General features: G+C 43.5%; 1 protein-coding gene across 1 annotated transcript in view; it reads left to right on the forward strand.

The window, feature by feature from the left end:
- Positions 1 to 22,370, forward strand: part of WASF1 (WASP family member 1) — a 435,184-nt gene that overhangs the window by 180,444 nt on the left and 232,370 nt on the right. The window lies entirely within an intron of this gene.

Consider the following 22,370-nt stretch of genomic DNA (forward strand, 5'->3'; position numbering starts at 1 on the left):
CAAGCCGTTTTCATGATGTTTTATTCTATTTTTATATAAATCCAAATAAAGTGTGCTTCACTCCTTCAACATAACAGGTTGCCACAAGTTGAGCCAACACATGTTTCGTCTATAGGCAAATAACCTCAGACTTCTTCAGGGCACAAAACTCGGGTATCCGTTGAAAGATCTATATATATGTCAATCTCAGATTTCTGCCGCACTTCCTTTTGTTGACGCGCCAATTTCGGCAAAGTACCCTATAATCACTGAAGCGCGCAAAAATAAAGTGCATCAGTGCGACCTCCAGCCTTAAAGGAAACAACCTTCAACACTCCAGTAAGCGATCTGTAGTATGAGCAGAATGCAACAGAGAGTACTCCTTTCTGTATCAAAAATCCGGCGTGTTACCAGAAACAGTAGCTCTCAGGATAGGTTTTTCTGAACCGCCACACCACGATCCTGACTTTTCGACTGTACTGTAGTGTTCTTATTGTTCTCGAAGAGACATCAGCCTAACAACTTTCTAAACCGCAGTTCAGTGCATTGAAGACTTGAAGCAAAATTGCTGTGGCTCTACAGGGTTAAAGATCTCTCTGTCTCTGGATCGTCTACGGACTCGTGATAGACCATCCTTTCTGTCACAAGACCTTCTGTACCTGCATATTAATCACCCTATGATGTTCAGGAGTTTAAGGCCTGTTTATTTGATAGACCATTGGGTATGATCTTCCTCTCCTGTTTAAGGCTCTACCAAATCAAATATTAGTGACACACAGAGAGCTTCTAACAGATTGATTCTTCTTGGTGAAATCCAGGCACATCCTTGCCTCTTTGTCGTCGTCCATCGCCAGGGTGCCTCATTCTCTGAACATCACATGGCTTTGAAGTGACAGAGAGCAATTCATAAAAAATGCCTATGAAATGAATACATTGTTGAGTGAGGTGGATCATTTTGGTGTGCCATGATGTTGGCATGTTTGTGGCGTCTTTGTAACTCCTAGTTTGTTAGATCTTTCGTTTGAAAGTGTTCTTGATTATTTTCACCAGGGTAGGGTGGATGAAGTGGTCAGCCTATACAGGAGTGTTTATATATGGTGTCTACTCAGTCCAGGGGGAGGTTTAGCCACTGGTCTAGTGACTTGTTCATTTTTGGAACAGGTGGGCACCCTTCGGGAGAGATTTCCGTGTAAGTCATTTAACGTGACGCCAATGTTCGCTCCCTATATTGGTGGTTTTGAGGTTGGGCCCTGCCATGAAACATCCTGTCAGAGAGGCCTTCATGCTTTTCTATGGAGGCAGCAGAAAGGAAGAATCTATTCAAATGTCAAACCACATTTGATTTGTTGCCTAGCAGCCAAAGCAAATTATGGAAATAAAAGGCTGGGAGACAGATTCAGCAGTGCAGTACAGTGAGCATTTCATCTGTCTTTGCATACCATTTTTTTTCGTTTGTTGTCTCGTGTCTCCATCTCAGAATAAATGCTGTCATTGTTCCTTTGGCCACCCTGTTTAAAAAAAACCTCAGTGGCACATTCAGTTAACTCGCACCCTTGATAGTCTCTACATAAACGGCTATGAAGATCCATAAAATAGGTTTATCAGCTGACTTTCGCCCTGGTTGAACACTTTCAGTCTTCTAAGATATGTTTGGAAGTATTATGTGCATTAATTAATGAAAATCCGTTCTTTTTGGATGTGTGTCGAAAAACACGTTTCCATAAGTCGGCTGTAGTTTAATTTTACTTTGTGACTTGGAATTAATGTAGAGTTATAGACTATTAAAAGAAAAAATGCACGTTTTACAGCCCATCTGTCCAGCCTATACGACTAAGGCCGATTCACTTTTCCAAGCAGGATCTAAGACTAGCGTGGAAGGGGGTAAAGGCCTTCAAGCGCAAAATGCCCATTGTGCGAACTGCAGACCAAAGGCTTCCGAAGAAATGTGTTCTAGTACCAAAGTAATGAAAATGGGAACCTGGTGATAAATCTGAGGGAATCAAGCATTTGTAGATGCTGGGGGTTCAACTCCGTAAAGATCTGCTGGAGCAAGAGTGGCTCCCCTGACTCAACCCGAAGGAGGCAGGCCTGATGGTACTGATGTTTGAGCAGGAACTGCGCTTCCTGCAGTCCATATGCATGGACCAGACTGGGAGCTCACCTCATTTACCACACAGACCGCTGTCCTCAGCCTGTCTAATGTGTGGAACAGGAGATGAGTTGTGACTCGGGTGATGGCATAGGGTCCTTATGGTGGACTTCTTAATCTAGGGGCAGTTCCAGGATATTAGGAGGTGTCTAGTCTGTGTGGAATTTGAGGTGCAGAACTGATGAAAGGCTTCCCTGAGATGACAAATGCAACAGAGTGGTCGCTTTGTACTCCTATTGATATGCTTGTGTTTGAGAGTGACAAGCATGTTAATAGTAACTGGTAACAGTTAACGCTAGCATATCCGTGCAGTAGTATGTCGGGATCTGTGAAGGAATATCTGAATTTTTAATCGAGTCGGTGTGTAATTTTACGTCCAATTCAGATATTGAGCGGAGGCGTGCGTTGGGCCAGTGAAGAATTGTTTCTTCAGGTTTTCAGTATTCTCTGTGTCTGATGGAATTACTAACCGAATTCAACATCTGCCTTAGGATAAGAGCCCACAGCGTGGACTCAATTAATTTAAAAGCCTCTTTTAATTTTGTCATTTTTAAAAGATTTATACAGTGCTTTACATATGGCCATGAAGTTAAACTAACAATCTTGTATGAGGGACGTAGCCTAAGGGCTTGGTGAACTAGAATCCTATGCTGCACTGCGGACGATGTGGGCATTTTCAACTGTTGATGCATTTTCTGCACTGTTGACAACAGACTGCCCATTTTTATCTCATACATATATATGCTTTACTCCTCTCCGTCAGTCATACCTGACGAGGATGCGTTGTTACATGGCATGGCACTCGCCAGCTCTTGGTAATCGTAGTGTCCTTTCCACCCTCCTCGAGAGGGCCCCTATTGATCTCCTGGGTCATCTTGAAATGAGATCTCCTTTGCTCTCCCACATATGCTAGGCTTGGCAGGGCTAAAGGCCCCCTGGCTGCCAAGCAGGCAAACCCACCAGATCGTCTTGGCCTGTCTCCTATGAGACTGAAACACTCACACTCTTTTTGGAATCTTTCAGACTTTACAGATATTCACCAACATTCACCTGTAGGAACACAGCAGCCTCATAGCTGGAGTCACTATCAGCGATACTGTACTTTCTCCTAGGCCACCCATCAGTGGTTCACCTAGTGCTACAATTTCTCTCAGTACGTGTGGTTCACATCCTAGGTACTAAACACAACCCCTTAACACAAATATTTTTTATTGCGTTAAACGTGGAGTCCACATTATGGCCTCCCTCCGTCTTATCTTCAGGTACATTAAAACATACGAATACTACCTAAGAAGATTGTTTATGGTGTTGCATGCATTATGTTTTTACGGTTTACCAAAATCACAAGGCTTGTGTATGAATAATGTGCAGCTTCATCATGGTGTACAGTTGTGCGCGGTTGGTGAGTAGGTTGCTGTACAGAGCGTAAAGTAGCATGTAAGTTGCTTCTGGCGGCATAAATAGATTTCTGTGCTCCATAGTTTTGAGCAAAGTTGCTTATATCTTCCCTTTCCTCCTTGTCTACTGTGCTAAGTGGCTTCAAGCTTGGTTGTTATTTAAGTACCAAAGAGAACCTCATTTGAATCTCAGGACGGGCTCGGGTAACGTTCTACATTGCAGGTTGTGGAACATTTATTTATTATTTAACGAGTGTGAACATGACGTATCCTCAATGAGAATTAAACACTTTACAGAGAAAGAGTAAATAAGCTGTTAAAACAAGCAATAGAAAAGCTATTAAGTCTGACCCTGGCAAGATTTCTGTTTTTTTTTTTTTTTTTTTGGTGTAAAAACTTTTATTGATGTTCATCATCCATTTTACAACAAGACAATTACACAGTAATCATGACAGGAGAAAAGAACAGGATGTCCCGTAGTAGTACACAGCTATGTAGCCGACAACCCTCCGGTCCGGCAGCAAGGATGAGGATGATACGGCAGACCATAAGGAGAAACATCGGAGTTATGAAGTTTTACTTTTTTAAATAGCATTATCGTTAACTGTTCCATGTATAAAACGTTGAAAAACAAACCAAACAAAGTGGCTCAGTAGTAGTGCTTAGATGCGAAGCAATGTAGAACAGAAGATGCTAGTAGAACACACCGACCCCCCACCCCAGGCCCAACCCCTCCACCCCCCGCAGAACGTGAGCAGGAGTTCCAATTATATGAGTACCGTACTAGTCTCGCCCCGTGGCAGCCCATAGGTTAGCCAATCATCTCCTCCTCATCTTCCGAGTCCTCGTCTTCAGCCTCCTGAAGCGGGTCGCACAGGTCCCCCCTATATCTATTCCAGGCCTCCCACACCCTGTTCCATTTCTTTGGGTTCGCTCTCAACTTGTAGACAGTTCGTTCAGTTAACATCAGTTTGTCCATATTTTGACACCATAGCGACAAGGTAGGTAACTCAGCCACCCCCCACCTCTGTGCCACATCACGCTTAGCCATCATCGTTCCAATTGTAACCCACTGCTGTTGTCTGAGGTTAAGATCAGTGCCCTCCCAAACATTCAGAAGACAGAGGCGCGGCTCGGGTGTGAGGGAGGTATCAAGGGCCTGGGAAATCGTACGCATGACCTGTTGCCAGTACCGGGCAATGAGAGGGCAGCCCCACAACGTGTGCAATAGTGTGCCATCCTCCCCACATCCTCTAAGACAACGAGGGGAGTCAGCCCTGTGCATTTTGTGTAGGGTGGTCCTAGTGTAGTATGTTCTGTGCAGTATTTTCAGTTGTATGAGTCTGAACCTGGCGGAAACCCCAGCCTCTCTCGGGGATGCCACAGCAGCGTTCCAGTCCGTCTCATCCATAGCGCCCAACTCATCCTCCCATTTTTCTCGCAGGGTCTGTAGGGGGTCAGAGAGATTGTTCAGTAATTTACGGTAGGTGAGTGAGGTGGCTTTCGTTTGCATGCAATCCGTGAGGAGCCGGTCTTCTAGGGGCGAGGATTCCGGGATTGTGGTTCCCGGCTCCAGCACCGCCAGGAGAGCGTGCCTGATTTGGACGTACCTATATGTTTCCGTGGGGCCCAGCTCATACTGTTGTTGGAGTTGCTCGAATGGTATCACCCCAGTGGACGTCCAGAGGTCCCCCACTGTAGAAATGCCTATATTGTCCCATTGGGTGAACCCTTTACTGGTCCTCAGGCAGCCCAGTTTTTTAGTATCCCAAAGCGGGGTAAGCTTCGTGATGACTCCCTTCCACTGTAGAAGATTTCTGTTTTTACGTCTGAGTTAGAGACAGCGTTAGCTGTATCGCTGACCTCTTGTAAGCAGTACATAGTACATCATATATATGTTAAGACCGCTTTTGCTCAGCCCACTTCTGCCATTTCTTTCTGGAACAGCAATCTCATTTGGATCAGCGCAGAGCACAGTGAACTTCAGTTAGGCAACTGGTCAACCCTGTTCACTCTTTGATTTGCTGACAGTGCCATTCACATTTTGGTTCAACCCACAGGCTGCCCCTTCGATAATTGGGATGTAGCCAGGGGTGTGGAATTTAATAAAATATCTACGTGTCTATGGGGCAGGTTGCTTCATAAATCTACTTGTCCTGTAACAAAATCCACTCATCCCTTTGGTGGCATGTAGTGCGGCGACAAATTATGGCAATCTTATAATATAAGCGCTCTGATATATATAGCCTCTCTGATTATGCTAGGGCACATACCATTGTAGTTTTTGAATGCCTGCAATCCCCTTATGTTGCCACTTTTCCACAGATCTACATACTGGGGTTGAAGGTAGTGGTAAGCAATAGTTCCAGAGTTAGACTGCCATCTTGAGTCTGTGCAAACCTACTAACTTGCATGTTTTAAGGGTTTTCAACAACTCTTTTCTAATCTTCTCCCATACTGAGAAATGTTGGAAATTTCTTCGAGTTGGGGAAAAAGAGGTTGGAGGAAAAGTGAACTTGCAAATACTCGATTTTCGCATGAGTAAATCTGCACATGCATATTTGCTCATGCTAAAATGCAGTTCACAAATATTTTCTAAGAGTACTACTTCTTATCCTACTCTGTAAATTCTTGGGACTTCACTAAAGCTGTATAGCTGCACCTAATGCAAAGACATATACCATGGGTGCACTTTCGGTGCACTTTTGAGACTTTCTTTAATAATTTGGCCCAAATTTGGTATTTTATTTGTAAAGTTTTATATGGGGTTGACCATGACCTTTTCCGTTATTAAAATTCTGTCTCTCTCTCTCTCTCTGTATCGTCTGGCTTCACTGTGAGTGACAGCCTTCTGCTCTTTCACAAGGAGCATATTGGCACAAAAAGTAGTTTTGTTTAGTGACAGTGTGTGCTTTTTGAGACCAAAATCAATTCAGGCTTTTGCCAATGTTTGTTATACTGGTGAGGGCCCCACTGCTCCGACAACATTAAGGTTCACAAAAACAAACAATTCACACATTGACAAAACTAAAAAGCTGACCTCCAATTTCAGACCTACTGGCTTTGCTAATGCTTGTTTATTTTTGTTTCCCATAATCATATTGAAGCTTGTTCACTGATTTTCCGTTATGAATATTTTTGGGAAATACTAGCATGCATCAGCACATGTTACTAAATGATGCTGTAAAGAAATGGTACCTGAAATTTTACAGTAGTTCAGCGAAATGTTTTTTTTTCCTGCTTACATTTTTTTATGAACATTTTATTTTGAAAGCAAAGAATCATCAATTTTGCTTTCAAGCTTCTGCAAATATTTGCATCAAATCAGAGAGCATTCTGGGAGCATTATACATAGCCTCATAGCGCTAAAATTTGAAAACGTGTGTACAGTGCCGTTCCTTGATCCATAATGTGGTACAGCAAACTTGCAGCCAAAGAGTTTGTGCTGCAGGGGATTGGGCCCACTTGTCCCAAAGATAAAATACACATGAAAGTGTGTTGCCCTTGACCATAAACAATATGTCCTGGGCGTCGGGCTATAGGAATTCCACATCCCTGTTAGTTCATTATGAGTGATGGCATTTTGAGTGATGGCGTTTTGCCCCTTTACGGCATTATTCCACATCAGTAAGAGTTGGTATCAAGATGCAGAGAAGGAAAAGGAGTTCCTCCCCAGCCACCACCAGCACGCAACACATACTGCACCCCAAAACATGCTACATTGTGTACTTGCAGTGAGGCTCAATACAGCAATATGGCTGCGCCGGAAGGGGGACTGCAGCAACCTCATTTATTGCACTCTACTGAAGCAGAATTTTGGGGTTACTCCTTGCTGACAACTGTCCTGGTCTTTCTTAAAGAGCAACCTGTTTCTGACAGATTAGAAAGGCTGGTTGTAGCAGTGTGCACTTTTAAAATCACTTGCGCAAAACAAATGTTTTCTGTGTTGGTATTTTGTGTAGTGTGTCACATGTAGAGGAATGGCAGTAATGCCAGCTTTCACCTCCCGGTGCCTCCCCTAGCAGGAGCGACCCCTGGAAGTACAAGTGGTGGGGCAATGAGGCTGGGTTGGGGTGGTGGCAGGATTTGACTGATGACCATCAGGGAAAATTAAAATAATTAACTTAATTAACCAATATCCTATAAGCAGCCCATTCAGTCCGCAAAGTTTTTGATATAGAACAATCTATTGGTTTATTAGCCAGGGAATTATGGGAGCACTCCCATAATTCCCTGGCTAATCAACTGACAGACGCCACGATCCTGGAGGCTTTGCCAACAAAGGACGTACTGTTGCCGGCGTGAAAAATGAACTGTCAGACATGGCGAAATCCACTTTCGGCTTTTGGCACACAGAGGAGTACTAAAGCTGATTGAAGACAATTACCTCCCTGTGATAAAGTTAAAGAAATCATTTCCACTAGGAGTTGTGAGGAGACAGGCGTTGATTGTTCTATATCAAAAGACTTCACGGACAGAATGGGCTGCTTATAGGATATTGGTTCACCTGGACACCACCTTATACATTGGCTCGTTGACAACCTATGAGCACAGTAGGCTCAGAGACGTTAGATTAAGATATTCTGGTCCTGAAGAGAACCCTTGTAATGATTGGGTTCAAAACGCGCCAACCTAGCGTTGTTTTGTGTCAAACAAACATGTTGTAAAAATTATGTTGGTTTTGGTGCACTGTGAATAGCTCTTGTTCACTTTGTGATTTATGATTGACATTTCTTAATGTGCATTAGAAAGACTGTAGTTAAAACTTCTACTGTTGTTTGGCTGCTTATGTCTTTCCCCTTCCCTGTTTTTTTCCCTTTAAAAACAAATTATGGTGGTTAACCGGTTGGGGAATGTTTTGTATGTCTGAAGTATTGTATGGGTTATAAATGAGTGTGTATGGAATGTATGGAGTTGTAAAGTGAGTTTGGTGTCTCTGTGGTGATTATTTGTATTTGTACAGGTTTTTGTATTGCATTATCCAAGTTTTTTCACTCTTTGAAAATAACAAAAGAGAATTCCGAAAATAAAATTGACAATTGAAATATATGTTTGTCAGGTACCTTTGATTCATTTCGTTGGCCCGATGATGTAATATTGTTTGAAGTGGTTATCAGTAATGGCATTGTTATTTGGTTTGTTTCATCAGTTGTGGCTGGCATGACACACGGATGGGGGGTCGCGCGATGCGGTTTAATTTACAATTCATTAAAAAAAATAAAAAAACGTTAACTTACCTTTGCCGGCCCAGTCCAACATCGTGTCTGCTACACTCCTGGAAGCAGGAAGACTCCCTCCCCTAAGCCAATCACACAGCTGCAACGGCAACGTTGTGATTGGTCGGGACGCTGGCCAGCCATGTGTGTATGGGGAAGCCATTTTCTCCATGTAGGCTTCATGCAGCCTACATGGAGAAAAGACAGAGTGCACATGACTGGTTTGGTCAGCCCCAGAGGGTCGACCAAACCTTCAGCGCCCTCAGCAGTGGCCAAGCCCCTCCTCCCCTGCCATAGAGCAGGACCGAACCCCAAACAAACACTTCTGCTTTCTTGCAGTGCGAGAAGTAGAAACATGAAATAGTATTTTACTATTTCGTGTTTCTGCTTCTCACACTGTGAGAAAGCAGTGGGGCTCCTCCGCCCACATGGAGGCGCCGCCCCTAGAGCTCATGCCTTCAACCTAAGGAGAAAATACAAATTGGACCACTTAGATCCAAATCTGAGGTCATCGGGTTTCACACACATTTCTGCAATGGATGCGCAGGTAAATATAGAGCTGTCTTTTCCACAGCAATCTTGCTAGCTGTCAAATGAGAAACACATACGTGCTTGATGGCTAGGCAAAGCTCATGTAGCTTTGTACACGTTGTCAAGTCTGTTATTGCAAACTAGTATTACTCTACAGAAATTATTGGAAAGTTAGCACTGAACTGCGGCTTATAGTCGCTTCTAGCACGCTAATTTGTTTTAGATATATTTAGAGATTGAACGTTGTTTCATAATGGGCATGAATTAGATGTTTTTTAACGTGCATTTAGACACCTGTTGATGTGTAGTTGGAAAAATGAGGACATAGGAAATATATATTTTTTGTAACAAGTTAAGTAACAGGCAATGGTGAGAGGGCTATATAGTGTGACATGCTTTTTTTGTATCTTATCTGAGACAGACCTATTGTCATAGTTCATAAATTGCATCAACAAGGCACACGCGCTGTCTGTGCTTTTTCAGATTTCAGAAATGAATATTTGAGTGGAGGCTGAACTTCAAACATTACATGGGTGAACACTTTTAATGCAGGAATGTTCCTGTACATTTTCTCATTAATAAATGATTTGAAGCTGCAACGAATGCAGTTCACATATTTAAATATTAAAGTTTCTTCTTTTTGACTGAATTTCGGTTTTGCTTTAATCTTCAGGGCGATTACTTTGTGTTGCTTCCTTGTAATAATTTTGAAGCCACCCAGTAGTGGCTCCTTTCTTGCATGTATTAGTTCCTCTGAAGCCAATGCGAATGAGCTGGTTTGAGGTCTGCTGCTAGTGGTGGCATATAATAATGATGTACAAATAGAGCTTTTTTATTTTCACGCATACTCTTACTCTCTTTTTACATGAATGCACAGGAATTGCACCTACGAGCAGGGAGTAATCAGGCAAGGATCACAGCAACCTTCTTGTACTTAAGGGACAAGACCCTGGATAACTCGGTAGTATGGTTCACAGTGGTGTAGCAGGTCAAGTGGCACCTGGGCCCAAGAATGTGAAGGGCCTAATGCACTCACAGTATTGCTATCTTTTACTGTCAAACCAGATTTAGGGGGTTCATTTTCCTTCCTGGCATTCACACTCCTAGCAATTTTACTAACTGATACTGCTTCCTACTTGCAAGGCAGACGATGGTTTATATGGTGTCTAAAAGCTTTCTGGGAATAGACATATGGGTGGTAAAATAGGGACTCCTGTCCGCCAATGCTACCTTTCACTGGGAAAAGTATGGCGGAGGTCAACCAAATCAAGTTATTTCCCAAATTTAAACCCATGGGTAGGCTTGGGCAGTATGTGGTGTTTTGTAAAGTGTTCTATCTTCAAACTTTTGCAAACATTGTTCTCAGTGGTTGACCTATATAGGTTTTGCTGTCAGTGACTTTTGGGGTACCTTGAATCCCTGATACTGAAGTGAAAGCTCCGAATAAAATATTAATGCTTATAGCATGCACAGACATGCGTGTCAAGAACATTTCTTTCCACAAGCTGTAGAAAGATGTCTTCAAATCTGTAGGCAGAAAAGGGTGGAACGTCTTGTTTTTTGGAGGCATCCTCAGGCTATTTAATGTGTGTGGATGATACACCAATAATGACACTTGAGTTGCTGTTAAACATTTGATGCTATAATTCTGATGAGACGACCAACAAAGTGGGTTGGGAAGACCGAACTGGCATCAAAAATAGAGTTCCAATGCTGATCACACTAAAATCTGTTCTGTTTGGGAAAGCAAAATACTCTATGATCAACTGTTCATTGTACCCTGAACGCTTATCACACGCCGCTGTAAAGCTGCATATACAGCAGCATAATTTGGTATGACATACGTTTTATTGTTTGTTGGCCATGCTTCACTTTAAGCACAGAGTTATGATGGTTTCTAGCAGTTGAATATTTTCTTAATATTGTTTATAGTCATCATTTATTTTCCCAGATGAATCTTTAGAGGATGCACATTTTATATTTGTATGTTTCACTGCCTTTATTAATTTTGTTATATGTGTTTTGTATTTGTATAAATAAATCCTAATAAAAGTATTCAGGCGATGAGCTAGAATATTCCAGTATATCATTCTAATAATCCCTTGCCAAAACCTGATGATAGAACACGATATAGTCTATCTAAAATTCAGTTGGTAGTTCATTGGAAAGCGTTGCTTCTGTCCTGCCTGCGGTCTGCCACTCCCTGCAATACACTTACATTTTGGAATGTTCATGCATCCTCAAGTTGAACATTGAGATTTAGATTGTTCGTATTTGGTTGAAAGGTTCTGTAAGCAGGTTGAGTCGGTAGGCGAAACAGATTAGTCGATCTCACTTGTGGCATTAAAGTGGACCCACAGAGCAAGAGGAAGCCAGTGGAGTCTTTAAGATGTAGGTGTCCTACAATGTGGTCATGAAATCATGGTTAACTTCCTGGCAGCAGAGCTATGCTGCCTATAGTAAACACAGACATTTACAGTAATAGATCGTAGTGCCTGCAATGGCTTCAGCGAAGATTCCAAACACTTTGACATGTTGTTGGAATCTAGGGAGGAGACATAAATAATGACAACTTTTAAATTTACTTCGTTTATTTAGTCCCTCGGAGTTAAAGCCGGTTCTAATGGATTCCTAGCTTTGTACCTTTGGGAAGGGTCAAGATCTAACACCTCTTAAATAGAATAAGCTTTATTCCCTGGAGAGCTTTTTTACGACCTTAGATCTGTTCTCCTGTAAACATTTGTAGTATACTTCCAAGCCATGTAACCCACATCAAATTTCTTCCCAGAAACACCTCTCAGAAGAACAACACTTTGCCCGCCATTCATCCAGAATGAAGTAGCTGGTTACTCAGCCTTCTGGAAAACACTTTGAACCCTGACAATGGTAGGAAGGCGCTATGTAAACAGCACATTTCTTCTCAGAAACACCACTCAGAAGAACAACACTTTGCCCGCCATTCATCCGGAATGAAGTAGCTGGTTACTCAGCCTTCTGGAAAACACTTTGAACCCTGACAATGGTAGGAAGGCGCTATGTAAACAGCACATTTCTTCTCAGAAACACCACTCAGAAGAACAACACTTTGCCTGCCATTCATCCGGAATGAAGTAGCTGGTTACTCAGCCTTCTGGAAAACACTTTGAACCCTGACAATGGTAGGAAGGCGCTATGTAAACAGCACATTTCTTCTCAGAAACACCACTCAGAAGAACAACACTTTGCCCGCCATTCATCCGGAATGAAGTAGCTGGTTACTCAGCCTTCTGGAAAACACTTTGAACCCTGACAATGGTAGGAAGGCTCTATGTAAACAGCAATACAATAGAGACCAGGATACCTGTGGTCTCTAATTGCAGGGATGCGGCAAGACCCTTGTCTAGTAAGTATCTTTATATGGAAATGAGAGTGGAATTATATTAACTGTGCCATTGAAGCCTTTATAAGCCGTACCTTGTGCTAGGTTTAGTAGCAAATCATATTGTATTTAGTGTTTCTGTTGCATTTCTAAACATTCTGATGTGGCCTTTTGATACACGACATGCACACACCGAGAGGTTCGCAATAACTGGATAAGGATGCATGTGACGGGTCCTGTGTAAGCAGGCATGGTAGTGCAGTGAGACAACTGTTGCCGCTAACACATGATGTTAATTACCAACCATAAGTTCAAATTCCGCAAGAAATTAACAGCCAGATTCATCAATGTCAAATTCTGCGATTTCTAAATTGCGAGAAAAAGCGAATAGCAATTTAGAAATCGCAGAATGGCATTCATGATTATTTGCGATTAAAAAAAGCGATTCGCAATCTGCCGCAATCGGCGATTGCGAGTGACCAAAAATCGGTAAATATTCGCAGAATCGGCCGATACCCGTGTTGAAATTGCGATCTCGCAATTACCGAAATCGCAAATTGCAATCTCGCTAACTGCGAGATCGCAAAAACGGGAAGTTGCATCCTGAGCACAGTGATGACATCACAACCAAGAAGTAGGCAGGTTCCACCCTCAGTCAGCAGTGAGAGCCTGAAGTAGAAGCAGCAGTGTCAGAGCTCCCCTCCAGTGTCCCTACAGGAGTAAAGCAGGAGACACCCCAGTGGCAAGCATGTCACAGGAAGCAGCAGGTGGATCTTCCAGTGGGAGAAAGAGGAAAATAAAATTTTCAGAGCAAGAGCTCGAATTCTTAATTGAAGGAGTCAGCAAGGACCACAATCTGCTTTTTCGCAAAGACTCCAGAAGGGTGCCTGAGGCCGATAAAAGGCGGATATGGTTGCGCATCCGCGCAAAAGTTAACTCTGTGGGGGTGACCCAGCGCTCGGTGTGAGGTATGACCTCAGAGGGCAGGCAAAGGAGAAGATTGAGGAGAGGCTGGGGGAGCGTGTGGCGACAGGTGGAGGGGAGCCCACTGTCCCACCGAACACACCACTGGAGGACCGAGTGGAGGACACCATCAATCCGCAGGCATGCGTGGGTGTGATCCAGCTGGACTCCTCCCAACCAACCCAAGACACACCAGGTAAGTGCCATACGACTGCGACCCCCTGTCCCCTATCAATGTCCATGACTCGAGAGCATCCCATATCAAACCCCAGTCATGCAGCCAAAGCACACCACTAAAGTGCTATTGCATTGTGGGACATGTAGTCTGACCACAATTACCATCCTGCCCCATTAAGCCGGACATCTTCATTGAGAGTCAATCCTGCAGCGAGTCATTGAATGGTAGTCTGCATACATGTAGGAAGCCTAAATGTGTAAGAAACATGTCACTAATCAACGTCCACTTTACATCACAGGTGGCGCTGATGTCCCCAGCACAGACAGCGATGCCCTGGTAATTGAGGACATCACGGAGGACACAGAGGGAGACACAAATCTAACCCCACAGCCCGGACCATCAGGGCAAGCGGCCGCACCAGCGGTCATCCCACCACCTGCCCCTGTGGCCAGTGCCACCCCTGTGCCAACAGGCGCTGCAGTACCACCGCGCATCACACAACCACCAGTGGGGCCTGCAACACCAGCAGCAGTTCGCCAACCAACCCGCCACCCTGCGGCTGTGAGGAGCCAGACAAGCGGACTGGTGAGGGAGCAGCGCAACAACAATTCCCGCGCTGGCAGGGACCAAAGTGTGCGTCCAGGTGGGCTCTCCATTGAGCGCAGAATGCTACATGTGCATCAAACCCAGGCCCGTCATCTTGGGGCCATCCACCTCTAAATGAACAAGACCGCCCGTAATGTAGCACACATGTCAGATCGCATGGATCGGATGACAGCTGCTTTGGAGGCCAACACACAGGCCATGGTCAACCAGCGGGATCTCAACCGCCGCAGACACCGCCAGCTGCTGACCCGCCTGTCAGCGCACACGCGGTCTAATTACATAATTGGGAACGCGACCTCCTAGCTCTCGCGACGCTCCTTGGCCATGCAGGTCCAAATGAGCCAGTGCTGCTAGGACGTCGCGAGAGCTCTGGAGCTGGTGTCAACAGCAGTGCAGGGCATGCAGGCTACCGGCCATGGCCAGGCGGGGGGGAGGGGCTGACGACACCAGTGAGGCTACATCCAGCCATAGCAGCCAGTCCATTCCACCGGTGGTAGCACCCCGTTGCAGCAGCAGGCCCTCTGCTGCCTCACGGCCGATTCAGGAGGAGGACGTTGAAAGGAGGTTGGGAGCAACTACCCGGAGGCGGCACTGAACAGTAGAACATTAGCATGAGGGTACATGCTGCCGCTACAAGCATGCCCTCCTGACGAACAGACCTATGACGCAATATGTCATTCATGTACCAGTTATCAGAATGCCCAGTTTATTGTGCTGTAACAATTACAAAAATTCTGACTAACTTAATCTGACTCATGTCATTATTAATGTTGTCATGCATGAGTTGAGTAATGGGTATGGGGAGTGGGTGCACTAGAAATAGTTCATGCAGATTTGGTTTCGGCGCCTGTGTCCTTCTGCAGGATTCTCACCGCGTGCGTGACGCAAATGTGCAGGTGGTCGGTTGTCCCCTTCCTACTCACTGCCAGAGATGTCTACAGGTATCCTGCGCTTGGTAACAATGTTGTGGAGGATTGCACACACGGCCACAATGCGGCAGCAGACCTCTGGCTCGTATTTGATGGCCCCACCAGTCTTGTGCAGTATGCGGCATCTGCTCTTCAGAAGGCCAAATGTCCGCTCAATGCAATTTCTTGTGCGTATGTGTGCTGCATTGTGACGCCGTTGCTGTGGTGTTGCAGGGTTGAGGTATGGTGTGAGGAGGTACTCACGGAGAGCGTAGCCGCTGTCACCTGAACGATAGGAGCAGAGGGTGAGTGCCTGTGCTGCGCAGCTACATTACCACAGTATAATATTGTGGGGCATGTGTACTTACCCAGTAGGTGTCCTTCACCAAAGCCTCCCCTGGCCAGTCGTGTGTGAATGCCACTGTGCCGGAATATGAAGGAGTCATGTGTGCTCCCCGGGTACTGTGCCACTATGTCCGTGATGATTGTCTTTGCATTGCACACCATCTGGATATTGAGGGAGTGGTAGGACTTGCGGTTTCGATACATGTATTCCGTTTGTGCTGGTGGGCAGATGTGTATGTGGGTACAGTCAATGCATCCTATTATATGTGGGAATTGTGCTACATTGTAGAATTGCAGCTTGGTGTCATTCAAGTCCTGTTGGCCGGTGGGGAATGAGATGTAGTGGTGTAGGCGGGTCAGCATGGCCTCCAGGAAACTCCTTAGGCAACGGGACATGGTGGGCTGGGATATCCCCCCTGCAACAGCGACTATCCCCTGGAAGCTTCCGGAGGCCAGTAGGTGCAGGCTGCACAATATCTGCACATGGGTGGGAACGGCAGTTGTCCTCCTTGTTGGGTGCTGCAGGAGGGGGTCTAGGTCCCGGATCAGCTTGATGATCATTGCCCCATTTAGGCGGTACTTAGCGTAAATTTGCTTCCTGGTTTGGCCCAGAAGGGTGACCCGCTGATGGAATATCCGCTCCTGGATCCGACGTCTGTTCCGTGCTGCTCGCTGTAGCCTTCGCCGCCTGACCACCATGTAGAGTCCTGGCATTGTGAGAGTCCTCAGGCTCCAGCTGCATGTCCTTAAGTGTGTGTGGTCAGGCCTGCACCTGTTGGTAGTTTGCTAAAGTTTTTTTCAAATGTTTTTTTTTCCTTACTGGTTACCACCTGGATTGGGTTCTCCTTAAATTGCGCATCGCAAATAGCGATTTTCGGGTTTTTCGCAATCTGCGATTTTTCATGAATGGCGATTGTGATTATTTTGCAAGTTCGCAAATATTTTAGCAGAATCCATGGTTTCTCGCTATTTCCGATTCGCAAATGGGCTTGTTCCAGGATTCTGCGATTTTATTTGCGAACTCGCAAATTTTATTTTGCGAATTCGCAATTTTTGTTTTTTCACTATCATGAATTCCTTTCATTGAAATTGCGATCGCAATTGCTAATTCGCAGCTATTGCGATCACAATTTGACTTCATGAATCTATCTGTAAGAAAAATAACTTTTTATTTACAGCACTCATAAATGGCAGATGTACAATATGAAGTGTGGCATCCTGGTCCTGTGTGTCTGTGCCTCATGACATAGCTGCGCTGATGTCATGAGACACTGGATTCTCAGATGGAATGTTATCATTTGACCACTAAGCAGTTGCTATCTTATTTTATTGCTGGCTGGATGTTCACCTGTGGATGGGATCTTTTCTTGAAATAAACCTCTACTTTTTACCTACAAATTGTGGATCCTTATTTTACATTTGGCGACGCAGGATGGGAAGAAGAAGATAAGATCTCAACACCTATCTCAAGATTTTTTTTAAAAAAAAAAAAAACATTTGTTCCTTTAAAAAGGATTTGTTCCTTTGAAAATTCCTGGATACTTGGAACAACCCGAGATACCCTGGTGGCATTCAACTCTCAACATGGAACATAATTGAATAACTTTACACTGGACTTCAAAAGAGAAAGAGACTTCTATCTCCGTTTTCAGGGTAAGAAGATTCCAACTTAATTTTTAACAAAAAAAACAAACCACTTTGTTTTCTTCCTGCATATTTCTGATGGTGTAACCTAGCGGTGTTAACTTTATTGACTTTTTAATTACTAATTCAGACACTTTTGCGCGTATTTTATATAGCGCACTCGATCTTTGCAACCTGCATTTTTCGAAATAGTCTCCTACCTGCCAACGTCTCTGCAAGCGCCTTCACGAGCGAGTGTCCTCACGAGCTGCCTTTTTCCAAGAGAACGCCATTGCCAGAATCTGGAAGCTTTGGAACATAAACATATTGCTTCACCTAGCTTCTCGACTCTTCACAAAGCCTGCCGGGAGACACGCAAACGTGCCGCAAGGCACCCTGGGAGTCACGCAGACGTGGGCGCCATCTTTGATTGGGGAATTTTTCGGTTTCCAGTTCACAATATACGCGTTACGCGGTAATCGCGTTATGAACACCGCTAGTCATCGCTATTCTTCTATTTTACCCTGAACTCTCTTATTATCTACAATATTTGCCACGTTCTCTAACAACAATTTTAAGGTACTGTTTTCTTTCCTTTTCTAATATTTGACACACTCACTGGAAAGCCCTGTTGTGTGTTCTGCCACTGTGACACACACACATTGTAGTGTGTCCTGCTTCTGTGACACACACACATTATAGTGTGTCCTGCTTCTGTGACACACACACATTGTAGTGTGTCCTGCTTCTGTGACACACACACATTATAGTGTGTCCTGCTTCTGTGACACACACACACATTGTTATTTGATACACTCACTTGGAGCTGATTTATAGTAGATATTTCTTTTCTTATTTTCATTTTGTGCTCTAATTTTCTTTATTCAACAACAAAATGCAAAATGTCACTGCTCCCCCTTTCTTCTTGTCTTCACCTGGGGATCCACCTATTAGATGGAAAAAATGGCGTAAAGTGTTCGAAAGGTATGCAAGGGTGTGTGGATCTAGTTTGAGTGCTGAAAGGAAGACAGCTCTACTTTTACACTGTTTGGGGGCAGAAGGACAAGAGGTATTCGATCATTTACCCGACATTGATGACGGTAGTTTAAATGAATATGAAATATGTATTGCAAAACTGGATGAGCATTATCTTCCTAGAGTCAGTACAATTCTAGAAAGATATCATTTTGGTCGGAGAACACAAATGGAAGAAGAAACGATTGAGAACTATATTACAGCGTTAAGGAAACTTGCGTCCTCATGTAAGTTTGGGGCAAGTCTTGATGAGCATATTAGAGATCAGTTCATGCTTGGGTGTTATATTGAAAAGGTGAGAGAGGAATTGTGGCAAAAGGATGAACCTTCTTTAGAGGAAGTTCTTACTATTGCTAAGAGGATAGAACATTCTATTAAGTGTGTAGAAGTCATCAAAAAGAATGGTGACAACAAAACTACGAAAGAGACTGTGAATGTTGTGAAATCTACTACTAGAACAAGTGAAAATCAGCAAAAAGACTCTAGAAATGAAAATGTTTCGAACAAAATTCCTTATAAAAGAAAGGAGAACAGTTTGGATTTCTCTCAAGTAAAGTGTTACAGATGTGGTAAAATAGGGCATTTTGCCACTGATAGACAATGTCCAGGTTGGAAAGCTTATTGTAGTAAGTGCAAAAAGAAAGGACACTTCACTTCATGTTGTAAAGGGGGAAACTATAGAGGTAGAGTGAATGAAATATTTTATGATTTTGAAAATGATGATAATCTAGATGAACACCTAGATTGTGGGCAAATTTATATTCAAACTGTGAGTGCTGAGGAAGCAAAGAATTCCCCTTGTGATGAAATTTTGGTAGAAGGTTATCCTACCAAAGTTTTGTTCGATTCTGGGGCAAAGATTACTATTGTGGCAAAAGATTTTTTCATGAGTAAGTTGGGACATAAACTTGAGCTCTCACGCCCCGATATAAGACCATTTGGTTATGCTGGTCAACCCATTAAACTACTTGGAGTTTTTGAAGGTATGATTAATTATAAGAATAGGTTGGCCAAGGCAAAAATTTATGTTTCTCAAAAAGGAGATAGCATAATAAGCTGGTTTGCTCTCAAGGATTTGGGTGTTATGCTTGATCCGAATTCGACACCCCCTATTCTCCTAAAACAACCCTTTCCCTGCACACCTCAAATTGTTTCATTAGTTTCTCATGATTTCACTAGTGAACTGAAAGCCAAATTCCCTAAAGTTTTTTCGGAAAATTTAGGATGCCTTAATGACTATTGTCATCGTATCATCTTGAAGAAGGATGCTGTACCTGTCTGCTGCAAAGTGCGTAATGTACCTGTAGCGGTCAGAGAACAAGTTAAAGATGAACTTGATAAGCTGGTCAAGGGAGGCATTATAGAGACAGTAGAGGGAACGGAGTGGGTCGCCCCGATTGTCGCAGCCAAGAAATCGGACAACTCTCTCCGTCTCTGTGTTGATTTAAGAGAACTCAACAAGTGTGTGGTTACTGATCACTATCCTCTACCCAAGATTGCGGACATGCTTATGCTTCTTAAAGGGGCTAGAATTTTCAGCACCATTGATCTAAGGTCCGCGTACCATCAGATTAGGTTGGAAGAGGATTCGAAAGACTTAACCTCTTTTGTGACACCATATGGCACTTTTAGGTTCGTTAGACTACCATTTGGTTTAGTGTCAGCCGCATCGGTTTTTCAGAGGGCATTAGAAAAGGTCTTAAAAGGTTTACATGGTGTTAGAGTCTATCAGGACGACATTCTTGTGTTTGGCATAGATAATCCTCAACATGATCTTAGGCTATTTGCTGTTCTAGGAAGGTTGTGTGATGCAGGTTTGACTGTTAAGATTGAGAAGTGTAAATTTAGAAAAACTTCCATTGATTATCTAGGTCACACTATTACAGAAGGAGGAATTTTGCCTAAGGAAAATCTGATCTCTACAATTTCTAAGATGTCTTCCCCGCAGAACAAGGAAGAGTTGATGAGTTTTTTGGGACTTGCTGAGTATTATAACAAATTTGTGAAAGACTTTGCCTCTTTGTGTACCAATATGAGGTATTTGTTGAAGAAGGGTGTAGACTTCATTTGGGGGGAGAAATGTCAGCGTGAGTTTGAGGTCATCAAGGAGAGGCTAGCTTCTGCTCCGAAATTGAGCAGTTTTGATCCTTCTGAGAAATCTATTTTGATTACTGATGCAAGCCTGAAAGGTTTAGGTGCGGTGCTTGTACAGAAATTTGAAGGCATTGAGAGGGTCATTCTTTTCTTGTCAAGGAGTTTGAAGGGAGCTGAAACTCGATACTCAGTGATTGAGCGTGAAGCTCTTGCTGTTTACTGGTCAGTCAAGAAGCTTAAAAACTTATTGTGGGGAACCAATTTTGAGGTCAGGACAGATCACAAGCCGCTTTGTGAAATTTTAAAGAAAAAAGGTATAGATGCGGTGTCTGGTAGAATCACAAAATGGGTTGTTGGTTTACAGGATTATGATTTTAGTGTAAAGTATCTACCTGGAGTAGAAAACAAAGTGGCTGATGCTTTGTCTCGCCTTGTTCCCAGTTCTGAGGTTGAGGATGAGGAAGATTGTGATGTTGATGATGAGATGGTTTGTGTTGTAGAAGAGGCTGTCGTTGATAAAGAGAGGTGGTTGAAGATGGTTCAGGAAGATTCGACTCTGGTAGAGGTACTTAAACTCCTAATGACAGGATGGAAGATTAAACCTAAATGTAATGAAGGTCTTGAGAAATTTTGGCATGTCAAGGATCAGCTTTCTGAACAAGATGGCTTACTTTTCAGAGGAACTAGATTGGTTCCACCCCTAGCTCTTCGGGATGAGCTTATGTCTTTAGCACATATCGGTCATTTAGGAATCTCTAAGACTAAGGAGATTTTAAGGAGCTCATATTGGTGGCCAAATATGGATTTGGAAGTAGAGCGCAAAGTTAGGGATTGCATTGACTGTGCTCTTAGTGAGAAGGTAATAAAACCTAAAGTCCAACCCATGGTGATTAGAGACAGACCGGATGCGCCCTGGAAAGAAGTGGGTTTGGATATTTTGGGGCCTATTACTTCAGCAGGTTGTGAGTGGTATGTTCTTGTTCTGGTTGATTTCTTTTCTAGATGGCCAGAAATTGCCATAACTCGTGGTATCGAGACTAGGCATGTAGTGGATTTTTTAACTAAACTTTTTGCTAGAGAGGGCATCCCTAACGCCATTCTCACAGATAATGGTCCCCAATTAGTCTCTAAAGAGATGGAGAATTTTCTGTTAGAGCAAGGAGTTAAACACAAAAGGTCCTCCCTTTACCACCCAGAAACCAACGGTATGGTTGAGAGATTTAACCGTGTCCTTAAAGAGACTATTAGAATGGCTAAGTCTGCTGGTACAGATTGGAGAACAGATGTCTTTAAGAAGGTTAAGGTTTACAGGTTATCTCCCCATGCCGTTACTGGAAAGACTCCTTTTGAACTTTTTAGATCACGCACTCCTAATACCCTTGTGGTACCGGCATGGGTCAATGACTTGCAACCACCTCCTCGTGATGACTCTGATGAGTGGATGTTGCGTGAACTTTCTAGAATTGAGTCTAGAAAAAGGATGTTTGATAAGAGACATTCTGTTAAGGTCACACCTGTTAAAGTGGGAGATTGGGTACTTATTAAGAATCCCTGCAAAAACAATAAGGCTCTTTCTGCTACCTTTAAGAAGCCTATTCGTGTCATCAAAGTTTTCAAGAACGCCATCAAAACTGCTGATCATCGTGTTTGGAATTTGAACAGGGTGGTGGTGGTTAGAAATGATGTTGTGGAAGCTTCTTGCAGTCGTCATTCTCAAACTCCTAGAGTTGAGTCCTCCTCACTTCTTCGCAAGTCTGCAAGGGTTTCTCATTCTCCTAAATATTTAAAAGACTACGTCACTGTGTGATTATTGTTTTAGCATTGTTTTGTTTTCTCTTATAATTGTCTTGTTGTTATTAGAAGGGAGATGTGTGGCATCCTGGTCCTGTGTGTCTGTGCCTCATGACATAGCTGCGCTGATGTCATGAGACACTGGATTCTCAGATGGAATGTTATCATTTGACCACTAAGCAGTTGCTATCTTATTT

This window comes from Lissotriton vulgaris, chromosome 6 (genome assembly GCF_964263255.1).
Source record: "Lissotriton vulgaris chromosome 6, aLisVul1.2, whole genome shotgun sequence".
NCBI classification, from domain to species: domain Eukaryota; kingdom Metazoa; phylum Chordata; class Amphibia; order Caudata; family Salamandridae; genus Lissotriton; species Lissotriton vulgaris.